This window comes from Nycticebus coucang, chromosome 3 (assembly GCF_027406575.1).
Source record: "Nycticebus coucang isolate mNycCou1 chromosome 3, mNycCou1.pri, whole genome shotgun sequence".
In the NCBI taxonomy this organism is placed as follows: domain Eukaryota; kingdom Metazoa; phylum Chordata; class Mammalia; order Primates; family Lorisidae; genus Nycticebus; species Nycticebus coucang.
Genome location: NC_069782.1, coordinates 63,168,004 through 63,180,846, shown reverse-complemented (window position 1 = coordinate 63,180,846; position 12,843 = coordinate 63,168,004). Strand labels below are relative to the sequence as shown.

General features: G+C 38.8%; 1 pseudogene; it reads right to left on the bottom strand.

Moving 5' to 3' along the window:
* LOC128580980 (ubiquitin-like modifier-activating enzyme 6) overlaps positions 1-12,436 on the bottom strand; it is a 31,026-nt pseudogene extending 18,590 nt beyond the window's left edge.
* Positions 12,437-12,843: the final 407 nt, after the last annotated feature.

Here is a 12,843-nt window from a genome sequence, read left to right as displayed (position 1 = left end):
TCTTTTTATATTTGAAAGATTGAAAAAAGATCTGTGACCTTTAGCATTAATTATTCTAGTGCCCTCCGCTTCTCTTCTTTCTGCTCCTCTACTTCTCCCCTTATTTTTCAGTTTTTTTTGCTTTTTGAGTAGGTATTATTCATTCTCACATGCATAGAATCACATAAAAGAGGAGTAACTGTGGTTCAGTTCTGGCATTTCATTCACACCATCCCTTGCATCACATCTGCTTGCTATCCTACAATAGTACAAATCATGAATAAAAATAATTTTGCCATTTTGGACTACATTTAAGGAAGCTTGTAGGCTTTTATTTCCTAAAATTCCCATTATGTATGTTAAAATACAAGTATAAGGAGATAATTGTTTTTTAATTGATTAAAGGATGATTTTTCAGAAAAATGGATAAAATGGTTCTTGGAACTTATATCTAGAGCACTTAATGGTCTCCTTGCAATAAAATTCCTTTTTTTTTTTTTTTTGCCTTCGATTTTTTTTTTTTTTTATTGTTGGGGATTCATTGAGGGTACAATAAGCCAGGTTACACTGATTGCAATTGTTAGGTAAAGTCCCTCTTGCAATCATGTCTTGCACACATAAAGTGTGACACACACCAAAGCCCCACCCACCTCCCTCCTTCCCTCTTTCTGTTCCCCCCCCATAACCATAATTGTCATTAATTGTCCTCATATCAAAATCGAGTACATAGGATTCATGCTTCTCCATTCTTGTGATGCTTTACTAAGAATAATGTCTTCCACGGTTAATACGAAGAATATGAAGTCTCCGTTTTTTTTTAATGGCTGAATAGTATTCCATGGTATACATATACCACAGCTTGTTAATCCATTCCTGGGTTGGTGGGCATTTAGGTTGTTTCCACATTTTGGCGATTGTAAATTGAACTGCAATAAACAGTCTGGTACAAGTGACCTTATGATAAAAGGATTTCTTTCCTTCTGGGTAGATGCCCAGTAATGGGATTGCAGGATCAAATGGGAGGTCTAGGTTGAGTGCTTTGAGGTTTCTCCATACTTCCTTCCAGAAAGGTTGTACTAGTTTGCAGTCCCACCAGCAGTGTAAAAGTGTTCCCTTCTCTCCACATCCACGCCAGCATCTGCAGTTTTGAGATTTTGTGATGTGGGCCATTCTCACTGGGGTTAGATGATATCTCAGGGTTGTTTTGATCTGCATTTCTCTAATATATAGAGATGATGAACATTTTTTCATGTGTTTGTTAGCCATTCGTCTGTCGTCTTTAGAGAAAGTTCTATTCATGTCTCTTGCCCATTGATATAAGGGATTGTTGGCTTTTTTCATGTGGATTAATTTGAGTTCTCTATAGATCCTAGTTATCAAGCTTTTGTCTGATTGAAAATATGCAAATATCCTTTCCCATTGTGTAGGTTGTCTCTTTGCTTTGGTTATTGTCTCCTTAGCTGTACAGAAGCTTTTCAGTTTAATGAAGTCCCATTTGTTTATTTTTATTGTTGTTGCAATTGCCATGGCACTCTTCTTCATGAAGTCTTCCCCCAGGCCAATATCTTCCAGTGTTTTTCCTATGCTTTCTTGGAGGATTTTTATTGTTTCATGCCTTAGATTTAAGTCCTTTATCCATCTTGAATCAATTTTTGTGAGTGGGGAAAGGTGTGGGTCCAGTTTCAGTCTTTTACATGTAGACATCCAGTTCTCCCAACACCATTTATTGAATGGGGAGTCTTCCCCCAAAGGTATGTTCTTGTTTGGTTTATGGAAGATTAGGTGGTTGTAAGATTTTAGTTTCATTTCTTGGTTTTCAATTCTATTCCAAGTGTCTATGTCTCTGTTTTTGTGTCAGTACCATGCTGTCTTGAGCACTATGGCTTTGTAGTACAGATTTAAATGTGGTATGCTGATGCCCCCAGCTTTATTTTTGTTACAGAGAACTGCCTTAGCTATACGGGGTTTTTTCCAGTTCCAAACAAAATGCAGAATCATTTTTTCCAAATCTTGAAAGTATGATATTGGTATTTTGATAGGAATGGCATTGAATAGGTAGGTTGCTTGGGGAAGTATAGACATTTTAACAATGTTGATTCTTCCCATCCATGAGCATGGTATGTTCTTCCATTTGTTAATATCCTCCGCTATTTCCTTTCTGAGGATTTCATAGTTTTCTTTATAGAGGTCCTTCACCTCCTTCGTTAGGTATATTCCTAGGTATTTCATTTTCTTTGAGACTATGGTGAAGGGAGTTGTGTCCTTAATTAGCTTCTCATCTTGACTGTTATTGGTGTACACAAAGGCTACTGACTTGTGGACATTGATTTTATATCCTGAAACATTACTGTATTTTTTGATGACTTCTAGGAGTCTTGTGGTTGAGTCTTTGGGGTTCTCTAAGTACAAGATCATGTCGTCAGCAAAGAGGGAGAGTTTGACCTCCTCTGCTCCCATTTGGATTCCCTTTATTTCCTTGTCTTGCCTAATTGTATTGGCTAGAACTTCCAGCACTACGTTGAATAGTAAAGGTGACAGAGGACAACTTTGTCTGGTTCCAGTTCTAAGAGGAAAAGCTTTCAGTTTTACTCCATTCAGTAAAATATTGGCTGTGGGTTTGTCATAGATAACTTCAATCAGTTTTAGAAATGTGCCACCTATGCCTATACTCTTCAGTGTTCTAATTCGAAAAGAATGCTGGATTTTATCAAATGCTTTTTCTGCATCTATTGAGGGGATCATGTGATCTTTATTTTTGCCTCTGTTAATATGGTGGATAACGTTTATGGACTTGCGTATGTTAAACCAGCCTTGCATCCCTGGGATGAAGCCTACTTGATCATGATGAATGACTTTTTTCATGATAAGCTGTAATCTATTGGCTAAAATTTTGTTGAGAATTTTTGTGTCTATATACATGAGTGAGATTGGTGTGAAATTCTCCTTTTTGTTTGGCTCTTTTCCTGGTTTTGGTATCAGGGTGATGTTTGCTTCATAGAATGTGTTGGGGAAGATTTCTTCTTCCTCAATTTTTTGGAATAATTTCTGCAGTACAGGAATAAGCTCTTCCTTGAAGGTTTGATAGAATTCTGGAGTGAAGCCATCTGGACCAGGGCATTTTTTGGTTGGAAGCTTTTTTATTGTTTCTTTGATCTGAGTGCTTGAAATTGGTCTGTTCAGGAGCTCTATTTCTTCCTGGCTGAGTCTAGGGAGAGAGTGTGATTCCAAATATTGATCCATTTCTTTCACATTGTCAAATTTCTGGGCATAGTGTTTCTGGTAGTATTCAGAGATGATCTCTTGTATCTCTGTGGGATCAGTTGTTATTTCCCCTTTATCATTTCTGATTGAGGTTACTAGAGACTTTACTTTTCTTTTCCTCATTAGTCTGGCCAATGGTTTATCTATTTTATTTATTTTTTCAAACAACCAACTCCTTGTTTCATTAATTTTCTGAATGATTCTTTTGTTTTCAATTTCATTGATCTCTGATTTGATTTTGGATATTTCATTCTTCTACTGAGTTTCAGCTTAGAATGTTCTTCTTTTTCCAATTTCATAAGATCTCTTGTGAGATTGTTGATGTGCTCTCTTTCTGTTTTTCGAATGTAGGCATCTAACGCGATGAATTTTCCTCTCAAAACTGCTTTTGCAGTATCCCACAGGTTTTGGTAGTTTGTGTCTTCATTGTTGTTATGCTCAAGGAAGTTAATGATTTCCTGTTTTATTTCTTCCTGCACCCATCTGTTATTCAACAGAAGATTGTTTAATTTCCATGCCTTTGGGTGGGGTCGAGCATTTTTGTTAGAGTTGAGTTCCACCTTTAGTGTCTTATGATCTCAGAAGATACAAGGTAAAATTTCAATTATTTTGATTCTGTTGATATTTGTTTTGTGTCCAAGGATATGATCAATTTTGGAGAATGTTCCATGGTGTGATGAGAACAATGTATATTCTTTATCTTTGGGATGGAGTGTTCTATATGCATCTATCAAGCACAGTTGTTCTAGGGTCTCATTTAAGTCTCTTATATCCTTGTTTAATTTCTGTTTAGATGATCTTTCCAGCTCTGTAAGAGGAGTGTTAAGGTCCGCTGTTATTATGGTATTATCAGATATCATATTGCTCAGACTGACTAAGGTCTGTTTCAAGAATCTGGGAGCATTTAAATTGGGTGCATAGATATTTAGAATTGAAATGTCTTCTTGTTGTATTTTTCCCTTGACCAATATAAAGTGACCATCTTTGTCTTTTTTGACTTTAGTTGCTTTAAATCCACATGTATCTGAAAATAAGATTGCAACTCCTCTTTTCTTCTAAATTCCATTTGCCTTAAAATTTGTCTTCCAACCCTTGACTCGGAGCTTTAATTTGTCTTTTGAAGCCAGGTGTGTTTCTTGCAGACAGCAAATGGATGGCTTGTGTTTTTTAATCCAGTCAACAAATCTATGTCTCTTCAGTGGGGAATTCAAGCCATTAACATTTATTGAGATAATTGATAAGTGTGGTAGTATTCTATTCGTCTTATTTTGTGAGAGTCCATTGCTTAGTTTTATCTTTTGCATTGGTGTGGAGGTTTGGTTCTGTGCTTTAATGTCTGAGTTCTTACTTTGCTGCTGATCCATTGTGGTGGTCAGTGTGCAGAACAGGTTGAAGTATTTCCTGTAGAGCTGGTCTTGTTGTGGCGAATTTCCTCAATGTTTGTATATCCGTAAATGATTTGATTTCTCCATCAATTTTGAAGCTTAGGTTAGCAGGGTACAGAATTCTGGGCTGGAAATTGTTCTGTTTAAGTAGATTAAAGGTAGATGACGATTGTCTTCTTGCTTGGAAAGTTTCATTAGAGAAGTCTGCCGTCACTCTGATGGATTTGTCTCTCTAGGTCAACTGGCGCTTACTCCTGGCAGCTTGCAGAATCTTTTCTTTTGTCTTGACTTTGGACAGGTTCATCACAATGTGTCTTGGAGAAGCTCGGTTAGAGTTGAGGCGATCTGGGGTCCGATATCCCTCTGAAAGCAGTGTGTCAGAATCTTTGGTGATATTTGGGAAATTTTCTTTTATAATATTCTCTAGTATGGCTTCCATTCCTCTGGGGCATTCTTCTTCCCCTTCTGGAATTCCTATAACTCGTATGTTGAAACGCTTCGTAAAGTCCGATAATTCTGACAGTGAACGTTCTGCTTTCTCTCTCTTCTTTTCTGCCTCTTTTACTATCTGAGTTATCTCAAAAACTTTGTCTTCTACCTCTGAAATTCTTTCTTCTGCATGATCTAAACTGTTGCTGATACTTTCCTTTGCATCTTTAAGTTCCCCAATTGACTGTTTCAGTTCCTTCAGCTCTGCTATATCCTCTTTATATTCTTCATATCATTCATCTCTTATTTGATTCTGTTTTGAATTTCCTTTTGGTTAATTTCCACTTTATTAGCAGTTTCCTTCATTGTTTCCATCATTTCTTTCATTGTTTTCAACATGCATATTCTAAATCTCCTTTCTGTCATTCCTGACATTTCTGTATAGGTGGAATCCTCTGCAGTAGCTACCTCATGGTCCGTTGGCAGGGTTGTTCTGGACTGGTTCTTCATGTTGCCTGGAGTTTTCTGCTGATTCTTCCTCATGAGTGATTTCTTTTATCTGTTTCCTTGCCCTAATTTTCCTTTCACTTCCTTTTGCTCTTTAAGTTCTCGTGCCTGTGGACTAAGGGTTACAGGACCAGAAGTGTGAGAAGGTTGAAGAGCAAAAAAGGGATGAAAGAAAGGAGGACCGAGTGATAAGAAAAAAAAAAGAAAAATAGAGAAAGGAGAGGGGGTGGTTAAAAGGAATATTGACAAAAAGAAGAGAGGCACAGATAAACGGAGACAGAGCAATATAGGTGTACAGTAGGGTACTTTGATACAACCTTAACAAAAAACTACCTTCTGGGGGTGCCTAGTTGGGTGGTTCCCTTGAGGTCAGCAGCTCTTTGCTAACCTGATCAGACACAGTACCCCACCTCCACCAAGTAGAGAGGAAAGACAAAAATGCTATAAATCAAACCAAAACAAGCAAACAGAAAACTTTATGGGATAAAATTGGCTGGAAAAACCAAATAATAGCGGTAGAAACAGTAACAAAAATGAGGTTCTAATTATTGAAATAGGCAGCAATGGGAAATTATAATTAAACTAGAAAAATTGAGAAAGAAAAAGGATCTGTATGGAAAAGGTTGAACTTAAAAAACAAAACAACAATCAACGACATCAAAATAAACAAAAAACCCCAACCCAACCCCCCCCCCAAAAAAAAACACAACCAAAAACAAAGCAGTATGTATATGTTATGGAATATTGTCTGGGCAACACGTGGTCTTCTGGGGTATGAGATGTTAATCACAGTTCTGATATGACTGGAGGCTGCTAGTTTCTCAAACCCCAGCAGGTAGACACCCTAAATCTCTCTTTAGCCCACTTAAAAGGCACTTTGAACTTGTTCACTTGCTGAGCAGAAGCTTTCCCAGGGAAGTGCTTGTCGCTGGAATCACTGCTGAAGTGGCTGTCCACTTACCCTGTGTGCCAAAACTGGTCTCCCTCTGCCCCCGAGGGTTAGGGCTGCAAGGCGGCTCAGACCCCGCCCTTAGGCTACTTTGTCACTGGGTTACCAGCTCCCGCCCAATTCCAGCCCTGCGACCCTGAGGTCGGAGCTTTTCGTGGCAGATCGCTGGCAATGGCTGCCTGTGACCCAGAGCCAAACACTATTAGCTCCATCTGGCTCAGCGGCTCAGACTGGGGCCCTAGACAAAGGCCAGAGTTCTCCGCACTCCCGCTCAGGCTCTCCCCAAGGCAGTTCACCTCAGTGCCAAGTCCAAAGACACCAAAACAGTTCACAGGTAAGGCCTTTCTGGTTTGCAGTCTCGCTGCTACTGAACTTACAGTTGCGGGTGGGTTTAGACGGATTGAACACATGCGACCACTTGCCGGTTTTCCACTGTTTTAGTCCTCCTCTTGGGGTCCAGAAGTCTCTCGCTGACTCCCTGTATCCTCTCAGGGGTGATGATAGGCAGATCCCACCAGCCAGAGATGCCTGGAATCCTATATCCCCAGACTCACGGTGCCCAGATGCAAGGAAGCTGTTACTTGGCTGCCCTCTTGCTCTGCCTCGTCAGGGTTAATGGGACTGATTTGGAACCCTCTCTGTACGCCAGTTTTGATAGGTGTGGAAGACAAGAACACTGGAGGGGACTGTGAGCCTCGCAAGTTAATCAAGAACAAATGTTGCCTTCTTTCAGCACAGCCTCCTCTTCTGTCTTTCCATTTTCCTGTCTCCTTTTTTTCCCTCTGTCTGCAATCTCAAACACTCCTTTCCTGTGGGATTGACAGCTGTGTGCATATTTTCAGGACTGTGAAGGTCAAGAGGCATCAAGCTAGACATTTCCTTAGGTGTTCATTAGGTTTTTCTGGTAAGTATTTTCCTTCATCCATGCTGCTTTAATAAAGAATAATTCCATCTTGCTACCAGGATTTTTGTTTCATTCTAATGAACAGACAGCTAAAAGAAGCAATATTTCTGTGTTAATCTGTCAAATAACTCTGCAATAAAATTCTTAATTTCCTCTACTGGGTATATACCCAGAAGACCAAAAATCACATCATAACAAAGATATTTGAACCAGAATGTTCATTGAAGCCCTATTCATAATTGCTAAGTCATGGAAAAAGCCCAAGTGCCCATCGGTTTATGAATGGATTAATAAATTGTGGTATATGTACACCATGGAATATTATGCAGCCTTAAAGAAAGATGGAGACCTTACCTCTTTTATGTTTACATGGATGGAGCTGGAACATATTCTTCTTAGTAAAATATCTCAAGAATGGAAGAAAAAGTTCCCAATGTACTCAGCCCTACTATGAAACTCATTTAGGGCTTTCACATGAAAGCTATGACCCAGTTAAACCTAAGAATAGGGGGAAGGGGAAAGGGAGGGGAGGATGGGGGGAGGGGGTACAAGGAGGGGGATTGGTGGGATTACACCTGCGGTGCATCTTACAAGGGTATATGTGAAACTTAGTAAATGTGGAATGTAAAAGACTTAGCACAATAACTCAGAAAATGCCAGGAAGGCTATGTTAACCATTGTGATGAAAATATGTCAAACAGTCTATGAAGCTAGTGTATGATGCCCCATGATCATATCTATGTACACAGCTATGATTCAATAAAAAAAATTCTTAATATCCTTTTTCTCTGGACTATATTGGCTTTCTACAGCTGTTACTAAATTATAGGAATGCACTGGATTATTTCTGGACAGCTACAGCACATCTTAAGTTCTAGATTTGAATGTTCTTTCTGAGCAGTTGTCTGGATAGATTATGATAAAGAAGATGCTACCAATGAAATAGAAAACCAACTCTGATAAGACTATGTTCATCATGACCAGTTGAGAAGGCACTTACATCCCAAGTCATGTAGAGCACAGTCATTGAATATGGGCCAATGCCCTATTTATGCTTGAGAGTCAACAAACGGCCATTCAGTTGATAAGAAGCAGTTTGGGATTTGTATTTACAACTTTTTTATGGTTCCATGCACATCCATTGCTGGCAATGGACTTTGTCATTAAAATATGACTCTTCAGTTATGGGAACTACACCGTAGTTTATTCTTTACTTACTTGGATAAACTAACCTGTAAGAGAAATATGCTTTTAATCCTGAAATGTGTTATTTTCAAACAAAATAATCTTAAAAGACATATGGGTTTGTGATTTATTAGTTAATTTTAAAGTGTTCAGATCTTTTTTTTTTAAATTAAGTCATATACACATAGATCGTGAATACATTTATGCACATGAGGGGTACAATGTGTTGGTTTTTGATAAATCTGATGTGATTACATCAAAGCAATCAACATAGCTTTCACCTCATTTACTTGATTATTGTGTTAAGACATTTATGTTCTATACTTGACATATTTGACTTGTACCCCTGCAATATGCTTCATAGGTGTGGTCCTGCTGTTGCCCTCCCTTTAGCAAATCTCCTCTCTCCTCTCCCTTCCCACTCATTTATCTCCTTCATCCTGGGCTATAGTGGTGTTCTATCTTTCATAAGAAAGTGTGAGTAAATATACATTGGTTTCATACAAGTACTGAGTACATTGAATACATTTTCCTCCATTCTTGTGATACTTTACTCAGGAAAGTATGTTCCAGGTCCCTCCATATAAACGTAAAAGAGGTAAAGTCTCCATCTTTTTTAAGGCTGCATAATATTCCATGATTATATATATATATATATATATATATATATCACAATTTATTAATCCATTCATGGGGCAATGGGCACTTGGGCTTCTTCCATGAATTGGCTATTATTAATTGAGCTGCAATGAATAATCTGGTGCCAATATCTTTTTTGCAAAGTGATTTTTGGTCTTTTGGATATACTCCTAGTAGAGTAATTGAGGTTACAACAGCAGGTCAATTTTTAGATCCCTGAGTGCTCTCCAAACTTCTTTCCAAAAGGAACGTATTAGTTTGCATTCCCATCAGCAGTGCAGAAGTGTTCCCTTTTCTCCACATTCACACCAACATCTATAGTTTTGGGATTTTGTGATGTGGGTGCCGCGGACCGCCGGTCGATGGGCCTCAGTCCGAGGGTGCTCAGGGCGAACGGTACAGGTTGGCTGAAAGGTCGACGCAGGATAAAATGACAGACTGCCACACACCACGAGTGATGAAGAAAGCAGCTGTACTTTACTGAATTTTTGTATTGGTATTTATACATTTTTGACAAAGCATTACAAATTACAAAAGGTATTTTTACAACTTGCTGAGCCTTACAAGTTATTATCTAACCTTGTAGATGTGAGTATTCAACCATCCCACTTGAACAATGTCCTGCCCGCAAGGGGTTTTGCCCGCAAGGGGTTCTGCCCGCAAGGGGGAATAAAGGTTATTGGTTATCAGTTGTGTCTTTCACTACCCCTTATCTAAGTAAATGCTTCAAAGGTTAAAGTTTTAAAACGTGAAAATTCTTTCTTTATAACTACTAGTATTAGTAATAATTCACAAATTATTTACTTCTAATGTGATTAAAAGATTTCATATATGTGTGGGTTATGTAAGTGATTATAGTATTAGGAAATATATGAAATGTAAAGGTATGTGGAAAGTTTTAAGTCGTGGGTGGCTGTGGGTGGTGTAAGCACATATCTGGATGGAACATCTTGTTTGCTGCTCCTGCATTGTCTCAATTCACTGACATTTATGATAGGGGCGTGCTATTGCACCGTTCCCCCTGGAGACACTGAGTCTCCACAGGTATTCTTACTATGTTTAATTATGGATCAGTAAGTCATTATGTTTATTCTTAGTTTCTAAAGACAATCAGGCATTCAACTGAACAGACAGGTTTCATTCACAGGCATTCCTCAGGCTTTATGCCGCACCTTAAGTAATTACGTTCAACAAACAGCATGCTAGGCAACTTCTGCGCTGCTGTGCATACTAGGGGTGCTGGGGGCTTCGCTCCGGGGAGCACAGACCACCTACCCATGCGTTTTACAACGCGGACAGCGCCACCTCGCTGCGGCTTGATGCCGAGGGTGCGGCAGTTCCCCCTTTTTTGTTTGTGAAGCGTAATTCAAAGAGGTCTTGGCGAACAGCCTTTATGGAGGAAAACACACAACGCAAGAGACATGGTAACAGTAAAACAACACAGAATATCAAGCATCCAATAATAGCTATAAACACAATGTACTGAATCCAGGTTAAGGGATTTAAAGCCTTGAAATTATCAGTCAGTGATTGTGCCAATGCATCCAGAGATGTGGTAGGTAGATGAGCTTCACTTATAGCTGTGATGTCTTTCTGGAGGGTGTGTAAATCATGAGTTATGTCATTGTCTTTCCAGACACCTTGTAAATGTGCCTTTGTTTTTTCCCATGATGTAGAAAGATTGTAAGGTAAAGGTGTAACACAGATGGCTTGAAAAGCTGAGTGACACTTAGTCTGTAGTTTATGTTGTATGAACTTTATATCTTGTCCTAAAGCTAATACTACTTCTTCTAAGATATTTAATTTTGCTTCAAGTTTATTATCTATACTGGCCTGTGTCATCAAGGCTAAGGTAATATTGCTACTTAAAGAATTAACAAAATGTGCAGTGTGCACTTCCTGCACTAAGGCAGTTGTAGCTACTGCAAACGTAGTAACTATGGAAATTAAAGCTAAGATTCCTAAAATTAATGTTGCTATAAATCTTTTAGGTCTAATTAATTCATTAACAGTATGTAAAACTTGTAAGGCAGAGTTATCATACCATGGATCATCTTGTAAATCTACAGGTAACATTACATACGAGGGTCTTTTAACAATTAACACAGAATTAAACAGTCTTTCATTAAACAAATCAGTAGAAGTGAGACAATTAGTTACCTTACATGCAGTACAAGTTATATGATAAGAATTCTTCAACTGAGTAATAGTTAAGTATTTATTAGGAGCTAAAAGTAAAGCATATGGATATCCAACACAAACTCTTACTGATATTGCTGCAGGTTTGGTCATGCCAGGTTTCTTCTCTAATATTAAGTTTGATGCAGCGACAAGTCTAAATAAGTCATAATGTATTTGAGTTTTATTCTGACCTTGTGCCACCCATATGGGTTCAACTAAACCAGGTGTAAACCATCGTCGTATAGGTTGAGGGGCACCAGACCATCTATACCGATGGAATTTTCCATAATTCCATACATGATCAGTACAAGAAGTAGGTGAATAATCCCAAATGATTGTTTGTGAATTTACAGGAAAATGTTTATTGACTGCATCTGGGAATCCACAAGAAAGCCAAGTAGGTGTTTTAGTTAAAGATGATTCCCAGAATTGATTTTTATCTCTATATTTTTCTTTACAATTAGGAATAGGCAGCCAGTTCACTGCTAAGCAAGTTTCATTATAATTAGATATCCCAATAGTTTGTAACTCATATTCCCAAACATAACGCCTTTCTGCATTATTAGGATCTGGAGCATCAGTTAAGAACACTCTATAGCTTGTAGGTAAACAAAAAGGAGGTGCTTTGCCTCTCAGGGTAAAGCAAATAGGTATTGAATCGGCTTTACCAGTGAAGTTAATTAACGCCGCAGCATGGCTTCTAGACTCTGAGTCTTGCAAGCCTCCCAGCCGGAGGGAGTCATTAGTGAGAATTTTAACAGGATCTTGATCTAACCAACCCACTGGGTGGAGTAGCGGCGGGTTAGGAATGTATGACCAATATGCTGCACCCTCCGCTATAGGAGTAGATATAAGAGATAGAAAAGCTATAAAATACATGGTAGGAGTTAAAGGATTATTCTGTGCTAAAATAAGTTGTTTAGCTTGTTTTACTAGAGTCCTGACTTGAGTCCACGTGATCTTGGGAGGTCTCGGCAGCACCTTCACTTTGTTCATCTGCTCTGTCAGGTTCCTCATTCGCCGTAGGCGTCGTCTCCTGTGTCTGATCCTCCGGGGGAGCCGGTTTGATGAGTCGGTTCGGAATCCAGATGGGGGATTCGGCATCCTGGGGAAACACACAAGCATAGCCTCGTCCCGAGGTTATCAATATATCGGGACCCTTCCATTGGCCTGATAACAAATCCTTCCACAGTACTTTCGGGAATGCAGCAGCTGATTTCGGCTGCCAATGAGTTAAAGCTGGTGTTTGATTATTAGAGTTAACATTTAGATGATTTAAAACAAACAAAGCATGAGCTAAAATATGATGAGGAGAGAAATACTTGTGAGCCTTTTGCAGGCGCTCAATTTGTAGTTTTAATACTTGATTAGTTCTTTCTACAATACCTTGACCTTGGGGATTGTAAGGGATCTCTGTAGAATGA